This window comes from Salvelinus fontinalis, unplaced genomic scaffold (assembly GCF_029448725.1).
Source record: "Salvelinus fontinalis isolate EN_2023a unplaced genomic scaffold, ASM2944872v1 scaffold_0255, whole genome shotgun sequence".
In the NCBI taxonomy this organism is placed as follows: Eukaryota; Metazoa; Chordata; class Actinopteri; order Salmoniformes; family Salmonidae; genus Salvelinus; species Salvelinus fontinalis.
This window is the reverse complement of record NW_026600464.1, coordinates 209,845-226,294: the sequence shown is the minus strand read 5'-3', so window position 1 is coordinate 226,294 and position 16,450 is coordinate 209,845.

The window sequence follows — 16,450 nt, the reverse complement described above, 5'->3', positions numbered from 1 at the left end:
ATCCCCTTTCCAACTCCATCTCCCCCCTCTTTCTCTAGGGTCTGTGTGTGTATTCCAGTCCTCAGCCTGTGATTGGTGCAGACATTCTTTCCATCTTGGCTCTTCTATTGAGCGGGTCCCTGTTAAAAAGAAGCCTGTCAGAGGAAAAGAAGAGGATTTGAAGTGCTTCTGCCATTACGGTCATTGAAGGAAACGAAGATACTTTAAAATATGCTGCTGATGGCTCCACTTGAAAAAGCCATCATCCCACAGGACACAGAGCAGCTAGGTAGACAGGCTTGTGCTGATTCCATACACACACACTACACACAAACACACACTACACACACACACACACACACACACACACACACACACACACACACACACACACACACACACACACACACACACACACACACACACACACACACACACACACACTACACACAAACACACACTACACACACACACACACACACACACACACACACACACACACACACACACACACACACACACACACACACACACACACACACAGAGCTGTGTGTTATGTGTGTTACATGATCCAGGAGCTCCGGTTGTTAACCAGTCAGGTCACACCAGGTCCACTGCAGTAGCAGACGTTTGTACAGGTCCTCAGGACGTCAGGAGATGCCTCCCACACAGGCCACTAGGGGCAACAGTGAACGTTGTTACCATCAAATAGACCACAGTATGAGTTACTACCCAGAACACCTACAGGTCCAACAGGGAAAGGGTTCCAATTGTTATTCCACCATTTATTTTTCCCATAGGGGATATGATAAACACTTAAATTAAGGTCTGTGTTTCATGTAGGTTTACCCTGGCGTGAGGTTTAATAACGGTGTAAATTTCTCTAGGACAAGTTGACTTTTATCAATATATTTGTATGTATTTACCCCCAGAAATGCTAATTAGCTGCTAATGTGGCTATCATAAAGAACTACAAATACCATACCATGATGATCTGGACTAGACTGTCAAATTGAAGCAAATGTAAGAATCTCTGGATTAACTATCTAATGTTAGCAAAAAGTAGTAATGAATAAATAGGCAACATTTCTTTAAATTTACAATTTTGTGAACTGTCTTGTGCAAGTTTTAAATTAACACAATACCTGTTAACAAAGGTGTCAGCTAGAGATGACATGCAAGAGCTTGCAGGGATTTGTAGTTTTGCATGATGTCAACATTGATGCTAATTAGCATTTTCCAATCTGAGAGTGAATTGAGACGAATATATTGATAAGTCACCGCTAGGTTTTATGGGTATTATGACACCTCCACTGTAGGGCTCTGTAGGGTGTCGTGTAGGACTGATCATAAGGGCCTCTCATCACCTCCACTGTAGGGCTCTCATCACCTCCACTGTAGACCTCTCATCACCTCCACTGTAGACCTCTCATCACCTCCACTGTAGACCTCTCATCACCTCCACTATAGGCCTCTCATCACCTCCACTGTAGGGCTCTCATCACCTCCACTGTAGACCTCTCATCACCTCCACTATAGGCCTCTCATCACCTCCACTGTAGGGCTCTCATCACCTCCACTGTAGACCTCTCATCACCTCCACTATAGGCCTCTCATCACCTCCACTGTAGGGCTCTCATCAACTCCACTATAGTTCTCTCATCACCTCCACTGTAGGCCTCTCATCACCTCCACTGTAGGCTTCTCATCACCTCCACTGAAGAGCTCTCATCACCTCCACTGTAGGCTTCTCATCACCTCCACTGTAGGCTTCTTATCACCTCCACTGTAGACCTCTCAGCACCTCCACTGTAGGCCTCTCATCACCTCCACTGTAGACCTCTCATCACCTCCACTGTAGACCTCTCATCACCTCCACTGTAGACCTCTCATCACCTCTACTGTAGGCCTCTCATCACCTCCACTGTAGGGCTCTCATCACCTCCACTGTAGGCTTCTCATCACCTCCACTGTAGGGCTCTCATCTCTCCACTGTAGGGCTCTCATCAACTCCACTATAGTTCTCTCATCACCTCCACTGTAGACCTCTCATCACCTCCACTGTAGGCCTCTCATTACCTCCACTGTAGGGCTCTCATCACCTCCACTGTAGGCTTCTCATCACCTCCACTGTAGGGCTCTCATCTCTCCACTGTAGGGCTCTCATCAACTCCACTATAGTTCTCTCATCACCTCCACTGTAGACCTCTCATCACTTCCACTGTAGGCCTCTCATTACCTCCACTGTAGGGCTCTCATCACCTCCACTGTAGGCTTCTCATCACCTCCACTGTAGGGCTCTCATCACCTCCACTGTAGGGCTCTCATCACCTCCACTGTAGAGCTCTCATCACCTCCGCTGTAGAGCTCTCATCACCTCCACTGTAGGCCTCTCATCACCTAAACTGTAGACCTCTCATCACCTCCACTGTAGGCCTCTCATTACCTCCACTGTAGGGCTCTCATCACCTCCACTGTAGGCCTCTCATCACCTCCACTGTAGGGCTCTCATCTCTCCACTGTAGAGCTCTCATCACCTCCACTGTAGGCCTCTCATCACCTCCACTGTAGACCTCTCATCACCTCCACTGTAGGCCTCTCATTACCTCCACTGTAGGGCTCTCATCACCTCCACTGTAGGCTTCTCATCACCTCCACTGTAGGGCTCTCATCTCTCCACTGTAGAGCTCTCATCACCTCCACTGTAGGCCTCATCACCTCCACTGTAGGGCTCTCATCTCTCCACTGTAGGGCTCTCATCTCTCCACTGTAGAGCTCTCATCACCTCCACTGTATCAAATCAAATCAAACCTTATTTGTCACATGCGCCGAATACAACAAGTGTAGACCTTACCGTGAAATGCTTACTTACAAGACCTTAACCAACAGTGCAGTTCAAGAAGAGTTAAGAAAATATTTACAGGTACAGGTTAGAGGTCATTTGTAGGGTGGAGGTGAAGTGACTACGCACAGATAATAAACAGAGAGTAGCAGCAGTGTACAAAACAAATTGAGGGGGGGGGGGGGGGGGGGGGTCAATGTAAATAGTCCGGTGGCCATTTGATTAATTGTTCAGCAGTCTTATGGCTTGGGGGTAGAAGCTGTTACAGACCCTTTTGGTCCTAGACTTGACGCTCTGGTACCGCTTGCTGTGCAGTAGCAGAGAGAACAGTCTATGACCTGGGTGGCTGGAGTCTCTGACACCTTAGAGGAATATAAATATAATATATATATATAAAATATATACCTCAGCTCCATACCTGTCATGGTATATAAAGTACACTATCTGTATACTTCTCAGGTAGTTTCAGTGTACGTCCTAAAGCAACTCTACACTTGTATTCACCATTGCACCATATAGATCAAATCAAATGTATTTATAAAGTCATTTTTACATCAGCAGATGTCACAAAGTGCGTTTACAGAAACCCAGCATCAAACAATGCAGATGTAGAAGCACGGAAATCTCCCTAGAAAGAATGGAACCAAGTCCTCTTCTGGCTGTGCCGGGTCAAATAATAATCCAAAGTGGTTGTAGAGGGTGTAACAGGTCAGTACCTCAGGAGTAAATGTGTGTGTGTGTGTGTGTGTGTGTGTGTGTGTGTGTGTGTGTGTGTGTGTGTGTGTGTGTGTGTGTGTGTGTGTGTGTGTGTGTGTGTGTGTGTGTGTGTGTGTGTGTGTGTGTGTGTGTGTGTGTGTGTGTGAGAGAGAGCGAGAGAGAGAGAGAGAGAGAGAGAGAGAGCGAGAGAGAGAGAGAGAGAGAGAGAGAGAGAGAGAGAGAGAGAGAGAGAGAGAGAGAGAGAGAGAGAGAGAGAGAGAGAGAGAGAGAGAGAGAGAGAGAGAGAGAGAGAGACAGAGAGAGACAGAGAGAGAGAGAGACAGAGAGAGGCAGGAAGGGATGGTGAATTTAAGGCAGGAAGGGATGGTGAATTCTGGTCCCGTCCAACACCCTCTTTGCCAAAGCACAGCCCCCACACCACTGGAGGGAAATCAGCTCTTCTGCACCACAGCTCCTCTGCACCACAGCTCCTCTGCACTACAGCTCCTCTGCACCACAGCTCCTCTGCACCACAGCTCCTCTGCACCACAGCTCCTCTGCACCACAGCTCCTCTGTAGTATTGGAGAGGCCTGCCTGCAGGGTAGCAGTGCTACCTGGACTGAACCACACTACCGCGCTCTTTAATTACGTTTTGCTGTGTGATTGATGGAGAGGCCTATGAGGCCTGTATTTTAAAACAGTAATGGTGCTCTTCATGAGTTTTGCGTCCCACGTGGCACCCTCTTCCCTATGTAGTGTAGTGCATTACTTTTGACCAGGGTCCAGTGAAAAGTAATGCACTATACAGGGAATAGGGTGATATATGGGATGTAGCCGAGGTGTCAGGGAGTGGAGGGAGGGAACCCACCTCTATGTCCATTCTGTTGATTTGCAGAGCCTCATAAAGACTACGACTGTTTTACTGAGCGGTAGAGGGTGAGGTGGGGATTGTTTTACTGAGGGGTGGGTTAGTGAGGATTGTTTTACTGAGGGGTGGGTTAGTGAGGTGGGGATTGTTTTACTGAGGGGTGGGGTAGTGAGGTGGGGATTGTTTTACTGAGGGGTGGGGTAGTGAGGTAGGGATTGTTTTACTGAGGGGTGGGGTAGTGAGGATTGTTTTACTGAGGGGTGGGTTAGTGAGGTGGGGATTGTTTTACTGAGGGGTGGGGTAGTGAGGTGGGGATTGTTTTACTGAGGGGTGGGGTAGTGAGGATTGTTTTACTGAGGGGTGGGGTAGGGAGGTGGGGATTGTTTTACTGAGGGGTGGGGTAGTGAGGATTGTTTTACTGAGGGGTGGGGTAGTGAGAATTGTTATACTGAGGGGTGGGGTAGTGAGGATTGTTTTACTGAGGGGTGGGGTAGTGAGAATTGTTATACTGAGGGGTGGGGTAGTGTGGTGGGGATTGTTTTACTGAGGGGTGGGGTAGTGAGGATTGTTTTACTGAGGGGTGGGGTAGTGAGAATTGTTATACTGAGGGGTGGGGTAGTGAGGATTGTTTTAATGAGGGGTGGGGTAGTGAGGTAGGGATTGTTTTACTGAGGGGTGGGGTAGTGAGGATTGTTTTACTGAGGGGTGGGGTAGTGAGGATTGTTTTACTGAGGGGTGGGGTAGTGAGGTGGGGATTGTTTTACTGAGGGGTGGGGTAGTGAGGATTGTTTTACTGAGGGGTGGGGTAGTGAGGTGGGGATTGTTTTACTGAGGGGTGGGGTAGTGAGGTGGGGATTGTTTTACTGAGGGGTGGGGTAGTGAGGATTGTTTTACTGAGGGGTGGGGTAGTGAGGTGGGGATTGTTTTACTGAGGGGTGGGGTAGTGAGGATTGTTTTACTGAGGGGTGGGGTAGTGAGAATTGTTATACTGAGGGGTGGGGTAGTGAGGATTGTTTTACTGAGGGGTGGGGTAGTGAGAATTGTTATACTGAGGGGTGGGGTAGTGTGGTGGGGATTGTTTTACTGAGGGGTGGGGTAGTGAGGATTGTTTTACTGAGGGGTGGGGTAGTGAGAATTGTTATACTGAGGGGTGGGGTAGTGAGGATTGTTTTAATGAGGGGTGGGGTAGTGAGGTAGGGATTGTTTTACTGAGGGGTGGGGTAGTGAGGATTGTTTTACTGAGGGGTGGGGTAGTGAGGATTGTTTTACTGAGGGGTGGGGTAGTGAGGTGGGGATTGTTTTACTGAGGGGTGGGGTAGTGAGGTAGGGATTGTTTTACTGAGGGGTGGGGTAGTGAGGATTGTTTTTCTGAGGGGTGGGGTAGTGAGGTAGGGATTGTTTTACTGAGGGGTGGGGTAGTGAGGATTGTTTGACTGAGGGGTGGGGTAGTGAGGTGGGGATTGTTTTACTGAGGGGTGGGTCATTATTTATTTATTTTATATTAAATGGTGATATCCAATTAGTAGTTTGAGTCTTGTCCCATTGCTGAAACTCCCGTACGAACTCGGGCGAGGCGAAGTTCGAGATTCATGCGTCCTCCGAAACACGACCCGGCCGCACTGCTACTTGACACACTGCTCGCTTAACCCGGAAGCCAATCAATGTGTCGGAGGAAACACGGTACAACTGGCGACCGAAGTCAGCATGCATGCGCCCAGCCCGCCACAAGATGTCACTAGAGCGCAATGGGACAAGGACATCTGCGATGCAGTGCCTGAGACCACTGCCCCACTAAGGAGAACCTTACTATTAAAAATAAATAAATAATTCACTGAGGAGAATGGTCCCCCACTTTCTCCTCTGAGGAGCATCCACTGATGTATTCATGGCTATACTGACTCCAGGATAATAATTTTTTCAAATCATACGAGAATGTTTTTTTGCTTTTTTTGGAATGGCAAACCAGATAACGCTTAAAAAAAAAAAGCTTTATTTAACTAGGCAACTCAGTTAGGAACAATTTCTTATTTAGATTGACGGCCTACCCCAGAAAACACTGGGCCAATTGTGCGCCGCCCAATGGGACTCCCAATCACGGCCGGATGTGCAGGGACTGTAGTGACACCTCTTGCACTGAGATGCAGTGCCTTAAACAGCTGTGCCACTCAAGAGTAGATTTATAAACTCGCATATTTATATAATGAACATGAATTTGTATTAATTTAAGGATCTCCATTAGCTGATGCCAAGACAGCAGCTACTCTTCCTGGGGTCCAGCAACATTTAAGGCAATTATATACAATTTAGAATATTACATGACATTACATTTAATAACACTTTTCACAACACATTGCGTTCCCTCAGGCCACTACTCTACTATCACATCTTTACAATACAAAATCCATATGTACGTGTGTGTAGAGTTCGTGTGTTGTCATATATATGTGTAAGCGTGTGTCTAGTCCCCGCTGTTCCAAAAGGTGCATTTTAATCTATTTAATAACTTCTTATGGCTGCAGGGGCAGTATTGAGTAGCTTGGATGAAAGGAGCACAGATGTGCCCAGAGTAAACGGCCTGCTACTCAGTCATAGTTGCTAATATATGCATATTATTAGTGGTATTGGATAGAAAACACTCTGAAGTTTCTAAATCTGTTTGAATTATGTCTGTGAGTATAACAGAACTCATATGGCAGACAAAAACCTGAGAAAAAATCCAAATAGGAAGTGGGATTTCTGAGGCTGGTTGATTTTCAACCAAGATCCTATTGAAATCACAGCGAGATATGGATGAGTTTGCACTTCCTATGGCTTTCACTAGCTGTCAACTGTCTGTAGAACCTTGTCTGATGTCTCTACTGTGAAGGGGGCCGAATGAGAGGGGAATTAGTCAGGTCTGCCATGACCTGACCATGCGCATTCACATGAGGGAGCTCTGTTCCATCGCTCATCTGAAGTCAATGTAATTCTCCGGTTGGAACAATATTCAAGATTTATGTTAAAAACATTCTAAAGATTGATTCAATACATCGTTTGACATGTTTCTACTGACTGTTACGGAACTTTTGGACATTTCGTCAGCTTTTAGTGAACACGCTTCCTGACATTGGATTTGTTTACCAAACACGCTACAAAAATAGCTATTTGGACATAAATGATGGACATTACCGAACAAAATTAACATTTCTTGTGGAAGTGGGTGTCCTGGGAGTGCATTCCGACGAAGATCAGCAAAGGTAAGTGAAGATTTATAATTATTTTTGAGTTTTGTTGACTGCACAATTTGGCGGGTAACTGTATGGCTTGCTTTTGTGGCTGAACGCTGTTTTCAGATGATTGAATATTGTGTTTTGCCGTAAAGCTTTTTGAAATCTGACACAGCGGTTGCATTAAGAACAAGTGTATTTTTAATTCTATGTAAAACATGTATCTTTCATCAAAGTTTATGAAGAGTATTTATGTTTTTTGATGTGGCTCTCTGCAATTTCTCTGGATATTTTGGAGGCATTTCTGAACATGGCGCCAATGTAAACTGAGGTTTTTGGATATAAATATGAACTTAATCGAACAAGACATATATGTATTGTGTAACATGACGTCCTATGGGTGTCATCTGATGAAGATCATCAAAGGTTAGTTATTAATTTTATCTCTATTTGTGCTTTTTGTGACTTCTCTCTGGCTGAATTTTTCTGTGAGTTGGTGGTGACCTAACATAATCGTTTGTGGTGTATTCGCTGAAAAGCCTATTTGAAATCAGACACTTTGATGGGATTAACAACAAGATTACCTTTAAAATGGTATAAAATACATGTATGTTTGAGGAATTTTAAGATTGGTAGGGTATTTGAGCCTGTAAAGGGGGCTTTACTATTCTTAGATAGCGGAATGACTTTAGCTTCCCACCAGGCCTGAAGGCAAACACTCTCTAGTCGGCTTAAATTGAAGATGTGGCAAATAGGAGTGGCAATATCATCCACTAATATCCTAGTAATTTTCCATCCAAGTTGTCAAGCATTGTTAGTTGTCAAGCATTGTTAGTTGTCAAGCATTGTTAGTTGTCAAGCATTGTTAGTTGTCAAGCATTGTTAGTTGTCAAGCATTGTTAGTTGTCAAGCATTGTTAGTTGTCAAGCATTGATAGACAACAATATTTTTTTCACCTCATCCACACTCACTTTACAGAATTCAAAATGACAATGCTTGTCTTCTAAGTTGACTAATCTTGAAAAAAATCATCAACCTCTTAAGGATCCGCCCCTTTTTTCCAATTTTCGCCAAAAATACATACCCAAATCTAACTGCCTGTAGCTCAGGACATGAAGCAAGGATACGCATATTCTTGGTACCATTTTAAAGGAACCATTTTGAGGTTTGTAGAAATGTGAAAGGAATGTAGGAGAATATAACACATTAGATCTGGTAAAAGATAAACAAACCTTTTTTTTGTATTTTCTTTTTGTCCCATCATCTTTGAAATGCCAGAGAAAGACGATAATGTATTATTCCAGCCCAGGTGCAATTTTGATTTTGGTTCACAATATGGCAGCAGTGTAGTTGCAAAGTTTTAGACTGATCCAATGAACCGTTTCATTTCTGTTAAAAACTAGCTTAAAGAAGGCCAGTTTTATTGCTTCTTTAATCAGAAAAACAGTTTTCAGCTGTGCTAACATAATAGCAAAAGGGTTTTCTAATGATCAATTAGCCTTTTAAAATTATAAACTTGGATTAGCTAACACAACATGCCATTGCAACACAGGAGTGATTGTTGCTGATAATGGGCCTCTGCATGCCTACATAGATATTCCATAAAAAGATCTGCCGTTTCCAGCTACAATAGTAATTTACAACATTAACAATGTCTACACTGTATTTCTGATCAATCCAATGTTATTTTAAATGGACAAAAAAAATGTGGTTTTCTTTAAAAAACAAGGGCATTTCTACGTGACCCCAAACTTTTGAACGAGAGTGTATATATGGAGCATTGACCAGTCAGCCTTGTGCAGACTCTGCCACCTGGAAACAAAATCTATAGAACATCTTTTCTGGTACTGATCATCGATGACTCACTATTGGAGTCCGGTCCAGGAATGTTTTTTTATGTCATAAAACCAGGCTTCAGATGGACCTGCAAACTGTATTGTTGGAGGGATCTGGAAAAACCACAATCAGTCGATTGGAAATATCATTACACTCTTGGGTAAAATGTTTATCGGCAAGACCCTCGTAAGATATCTAAGTGAAATGGAGGGATGCATTGCAAAAGGAATATGCTAAGTTGGAGTTGAGATCAGAATGAATGGTGGACTGGCCGCTGTGAAAACAAATCCAGGACTTGAAGAAAGAGGAAATTAGGAGTATATGTATAATTATTTAACTACGTGTACCGTACAAGTGCACTGAAATAGCTGTAAGAAGCAGTAGAAGTATTGTTGTACAAACAGGGGATGGATGATAGGGTTTGGGGGCAAAATTCATTAAATTGATAGAACCCACAATCTATCTGCAATAGTAAAGCTGATCTACCTGTACCACCATTAATTAAATGTTTGGGTATATGGGGTTGTACTTGTGACTGGCATCGGTATGTTTTCACAGAGTGAATAGATTGATACACAGTTTTCACATTGTGTTGGGAACCTCACTTCATCTCTCCTCACCATCATTTCTATTACAGGAGGGTGATGTGATGTAATGGTACACAGAAGTGTGTGTGTGTGTGTGTGTGTGTGTGTGTGTGTGTGTGTAATGTAATCGAGAGGGGTGTTGTCCAGATGTAATGTCCCACTGAGTATGGTGTCATCTCTAATGGGGTGTGATAATGAAACATCTTAGGATCCCACCCCTGCTATTCCTCCTCTCCATTCCTCCATTATATTCCTCCTCTTCATTCCTCCATTCTATTCCTCCTCTCCATTCCTCCTCTCCATTCCTCCTCTTCATTCCTCCATTCTATTCCTCCTCTCCATTCCTCCATTCTATTCCTCGTCTCCATTCCTCCTCTCCATTCCTCCATTCTATTCCTCCTCTTCATTCCTACATTCTATTCCTCCTCTTCATTCCTACATCCTATTCCTCCTCTCAATTCCTCCATTCTATTCCTCCTCTTCATTCCTACATTCTATTCCTCCTCTCCATTCCTCCATTCTATTCCTCCTCTCCATTCCTCCATTCTATTCCTCCTCTTCATTCCTACATGCTATTCCTCCTCTCCATTCCTATATTCTATTCCTCCTCTTCATTCCTACATGCTATTCCTCCTCTCCATTCCTATATTCTATTCCTCCTCTTCATTCCTACATGCTATTCCTCCTCTCCATTCCTCCATTCTATTCCTCCTCTCCATTCCTCCATTATATTCCTCCATTCCATTCCTCCTCTCGATTCCTCCATTCTATTCCTCCTCTCCATTCCTCCATTCTATTCCTCCTCTCCATTCCTACATTCTATTCCTCCTCTCCATTCCTCCATTCCATTCCTCCTCTCCATTCCTCCATTCTATTCCTCTTCTCCATTCCTCCTCTCCATTCCTCCATTCTATTCCTCCTGTTCATTCCTCCTCTCTATTCCTCCTCTCCATTCCTCCATTCTATTCCTCCTCGCCATTCCTCCATTCTATTCCATCTCTCCATTCCTCCATTCTATTCCTCTTCATTCCTCCATTCTATTCCTCCTCTCCATTCCTACATTCTATTCCTCCTCTCCATTCCTCCATTCCATTCCTCCTCTCCATTCCTCCATTCTATTCCTCCTCTCCATTCCTCCATTCTATTCCTCCTCTCCATTCCTCCATTCTATTCCTCTTCTCTATTCCTCCTCTCCATTCCTCCATTCTATTCCTCCTCTCCATTCCTCCATTCTATTCCTCCATTCTATTCCTCTTCTCCATTCCTCCATTCTATACTAGTCTCTTTTCCTCTTATGACGGCAGAGCATCACACATAGCCCTATCTGTTCTGCTTTTTCCTCTCTATTCCACTTCCATTACTCCTACTGGTCCCATAGCATCACACACTTGGTGTTTGTTCTTCGCTGGGTGCCCTTTTCTTGTGGCAACAGCTTGCACATATTGCTGCTGTGATGGCACAACGTGGTATTTCACCCAATAGATATGGGAGTTTATCAAACCCAGGACTTGAAGAAAAGAGGAAATGATGAATATTTTTATACATTTTTTTACATTTAACATTCATTTAACATATGTGGGTCTATGTAATCTGATGGAACTATGTGTCCCTAATATGGTCAAACATTTGGCAGGAGGTTAGGAAGTGCGGCTCAGTTTTCACCTTATTATGTGGGCAGTGTGCACATAGCCTGTTTTCTCGGCCTTTCTCAATAGCAAGGCTATGCTCACTGAGTCTGTACATAGTCAAAGCTTTCCTTAAGTTTGGGTCAGTCACAGTGGTCAGGTATTCTACCACTGTGTACTGTCTGTTTAGGGCCAAATAGCATTCTAGTTGGCTCTGTTGTTTTGGGAATTCTTTCCAATGTTTGTGAACAGAGCCCCAGGACCAGCTTGCTAAGAGAACCATTCTCCAGGTTCATCTCTCTGTAGGTGATGGCTTTGTTGTGGAAGATTTGGGAATCGCTTCCTCTTAGGTGGTTGTAGAATTTAAAGGCTCTTTTCTGGATTCTGATAATTAGCGGGTTTTGGCCTAATTATACTCTGCATGCATTATTTGGTGTTTTACGTTGTACACAGAGGACATTTTTGCAGAATTCTGCATGCAGACTCAATTTGGTGTTTGTACCATTTTATGAATTCTTGGTTGGTGAGCGAACTCCAGACCTCACAACCATGAAGGGCAATGGATTCTATAACTGATTCAAGTATTGTTTGCCAGATCTTAAATGGCATGTCGAATTTTATGTTCCTTTTGATGGCATAGAAGGCCCTTCTCCTCTTGTCTCTCGTATCGTTTACAGCTTTGTGGAAGTTGCCTGTTGCGCTGATGTTTAGGCCGAGGTATGTATCGTTTTTTTTGTTTACTCTAGGGCAACAGTGTCTAGATGGAATATGTATTGGTGGTCCTGGCAACTGGACCTTTTTTGTTACACCATTATTTTTGTCTTACTGAGATTTACTGTCAGGGCTCAGGTCTGACATCATCAGCAAACAGTAGCCAGTTGATTTCAGATTCTTGTAGGGTGAGGCTGGGTGCTGCAGACTGTTCTAGTGCCTTTGCCATTTCGTTGATTTACATGTTGAAGAGGGTGGGGTTTAAGCTGCATCCCTGACTCACCCCATGAGTGGAAAGAAATGTGTGTGTTTTTACCAATTTTAACAGCACACATATTGTTTTTGTACATGGATTATAAAATATCTTATGTTTTTCCCCAACACCACTTTCCATCAATTTGTATAGAGTCATATAAAATTGAGTCAAAAGCTTTTTTGAAATCAACAAAGCATGGGAAGACTTCACCTTTGTTTCGGTTTGTTTCTTTGTAAATTAGGGTGTGTAGGGTGAATGTGTGGTCTGTTGTACGGTAATTTGGTAAAAAGTCAATTTGATCAGTACATTGTTGTCACTGAGGAAATGTACGAGTCTGCTGTTAATGATAATGGAAAGGATTTTTCCAAGGTTTCTGTTGACGCATATCCCGCGGTAGTTATTGGGGTCAAATTTGTCTCCAATTTTGTAGATTGGGCTCATCAGCCTTGGGTAAAGATATTGGGGAAGATGCCAGAGCTAAGGATGATGTTAAAGAGTTGACCAATTGGAATTTGTGGTCTGTATATTTTATCATTTCATTGAGGATACCATCAACACCACAGGCTTTTTGGGTTTGTATTTTGTCCTGTAGTTCATTCAATGTAATTGGAGAATCCAGTGGGTTCTGGCAGTCTTTAATAGATGATTCTAAGATGTGTATTTGATGATGTATTTGTTTTTACTATTTGTTCTTTGTTATAGGGTCAAAAAGATTGGAGAAGTGGTTTGTCAATCTCCATTTTGGATAGATCATGTTGTTTCTTTAGTGTTTTCCAATTTTCCCAGAAGTGGTTAGAGTCTATGGATTCTTCAATTACATTGAGCTGATTTCTGACATCCTGTTCTTTTTCCGTAGTGTATTTCTGTATTGCTTTAGTGATTCACCATAGTGAAGGCGTTGACTCAGGTTTTCTGGGTCTCTATGTTTTTGGTTGGATAGGTTTCTCCATTTCTTTCCTAGGTTTTTGCATTCTCCAACAAACCATTTGTCATTGGAGTTAATTTTCTATGGTTTTCTGCGGTGGCATTTTTTGATTTCATTGGGAAGCTGAGAGGTCAAATATACTGTTTAGGTTTTATACTGCCAAGTTTACACCTTCACTGTTACAGTGAAACGTTTTGTCCAGTAAGTTGTCGTGACGGCCCCTCCCTGCTCGGTCTACTGGGTTGTGCTTACTTCCTGCAGGAGATTGGTGGGAGGAGTAGGAGAGGTGGGCGGAGCTGGGAGAATGGGGCACACCCTTTCAGCAAGACATTCTCTCCATGTATACCTTTGGTTGTTTTGTTGTGGTTTTGACAGTTGACACCTAATTTGCTCACCGTCATGCCTTATCTGATTATTCTTGTGAGTGTTTACTTTATTTATGGAATAAATTCATTTTGTTATTCCTGTATTCAGTGTGTGGTTTCCCGTTGTTTATTACAATCTTGAGCCAGGTTGTAACAGTTGTCATCGAAGGATTTTTTTTTTTTTTGGCCTAATTGTTTTTTGGTTGGTTTCCACACTACTTTCTTTCCTTCTATAGCGTTTCTTAATATTTTTCAGTTCCTTTGGCTTTGATTCCACATGATTGAGTGCTGCTCTGTTCAAGTAGACTGTGATTTTGCTGTGATATGATACCGGTGTCAATGGGCTGACTGTGAACACTCTGAGAGACTCTGGGTTGAGGTCAGTGATAAAGTAGTCTACAGTACTACTGCCAAGAGATGAGCTATAGGTGAACCTACCATAGGAGTCCCCTCGAAGCCTACCATTGACTATGTACATTCCCAGCATCCGACAAGCTGCAGGAGTTGTGACCCGTTTAAGTTGGTTATGTTGTGCCTAGGCGGGCATATTGGGGAGGGAATGCTGTCACCTCCAGGCTGGTGTTTGTCCCCCTGTGTGCTGAGGGTGTCAGGTTCTTGCCGGTTCCATTTAGGTCGCCACTGACTAGTACATGTTCCTGGGCCTGGAAATAATTGCTTTCCCCCTCCAGGATGGAGAACCTGTCTTCTTTAAAGTAGGGAGATTCTAGTGGGGGGGGGGGGGGGGGGGGGGGTATAGGTAGCACACAGGATGACATTTTCCTCTGAGATAATTTGCTTTTGTAGTTCTATCCGAATGTAAATTGTTCCAGTTTTGATTAATTGAACAGTGAGGTCTGCTCTATACCGCTTTAGCTTACCCCCCGAGCCCCTTACCTGTTTCCCACCTGGTAGATTAGTGGATGGGACTACCAGCTCTCTGTAACCTAGAGGGAAACAAATGGGTCCAATCTCCTCTATAGCACCCACCTGGTAGATTGGTGGATGGGACTACCAGCTCTCTGTAACCTAGAGGGAAACAAATGGGTCCAATCTCCTCTATACCACCCACCTGGTAGATTGGTGGATGGGACTACCAGCTCTCTGTAACCTAGAGGGAAACAAATGGGTCCAATCTCCTCTATACCACCCACCTGGTAGATTGGTGGATGGGACTACCAGCTCTCTGTAACCTAGAGGGAAACAAATGGGTCCAATCTCCTCTGTACCATGTTTCTTGTAGGATGACAATGTCCAGGTTCCTGCTCTTTAGGCCTCAGGCCTTGGATATTCCAGGATGAGATAGCGAAGGCTTTGTATTCCATAAAGTGTCCAATATTGTCTCTCTCTCTTCCCCTTTCACTGACCAACGACAACATTAGTACACTGCATAGAAGTAAAAGCAGAATAAAGTGAGAACAGGATATATGAGGAGAACAGAAGGGAGGATGGGAAGGACTGAAGAAAGCCTCATGGGCCTAGGCAGTCTCCTAATACACTTACGGTTTTGAACTACAAGGACAATGGGAAGGATTAGGGCCCGAGTCAGTCTCCTGTTATACTGAGGGGCTTGAACTTTGGTTCCCGAGCGGCGCAGCTGTCCAAGGCACTGCATCACAGGGCTAGAGGTGTCACTACAGAATCTGGTTCGATCCCGGGGTGTATCACAACCGGCTGTGATCGGGAGTCCAATAGGGCAGCGCACAATTGGCCCAGCCCTTTTCTGGTTAGGGTTTGGCCGGTGTAGGCCGTCATTGTAAGTAAGAATTTGTTCTTAACTGACTTACCCAGTTAAATAAAAGTTAAATAAAAGGACAATGGCAAGGATCAGGGCCCAGGTCAGTCTCCTATTATACTGAGGGGCTTGAACTACAAGGCCCCAGAAATGTTTTCAAAAAAAAATATTTCATCATTACTGAGTCATCCTGTGCAGAGTTCCTTTGCTTTTACTGAAGTAGTAGTAGGGCCTGCCAAAGCAATGGGCTGAACTCCCAGTGTCAAGTACAGTTTTTATTTGCTTGGTTTCTCTTTTCGGGGCCCACTCAAACGGTCACACACACGCACACACACTCGCACTCACGTGCATGCGCACACCCACGCGCACACGCAGGTAAGAGGGTCTGAGGATACGAGCAGTGATATCTCTCCTTGTGACCAAAGCGTCCATCAGGAATCCAAATTGTGCCTATGCACAGCCGTGTTCTAGAATGTTGGAACGTTCACTACTTTTGGAATTCTCAGCGCCAATTTGACAATGCTTTAAGTATTTAAAAAAGAATAATGAGCAAATGTTGCAAAATCCAGGTGTGGAAAGCTCTCAGACTCACCCAGAAAGACACAGCTGTAATCGCTGCCAAAAGTGATGGTCATGTATTGACTCAGGAAGTTGAATACTCAAGATATTGTATTACTGTTTTATTTTTCATATATATACAGTTGAAGTCGGACGTTTACATAGACTTAGGTTGGAGTCAATAAAACCAGTTTTTCAACCACTTCACAAATGTCTTGTTAACAAACTATAGTTTTGCCAAGTCGGTTAGGACGTCTACTGAC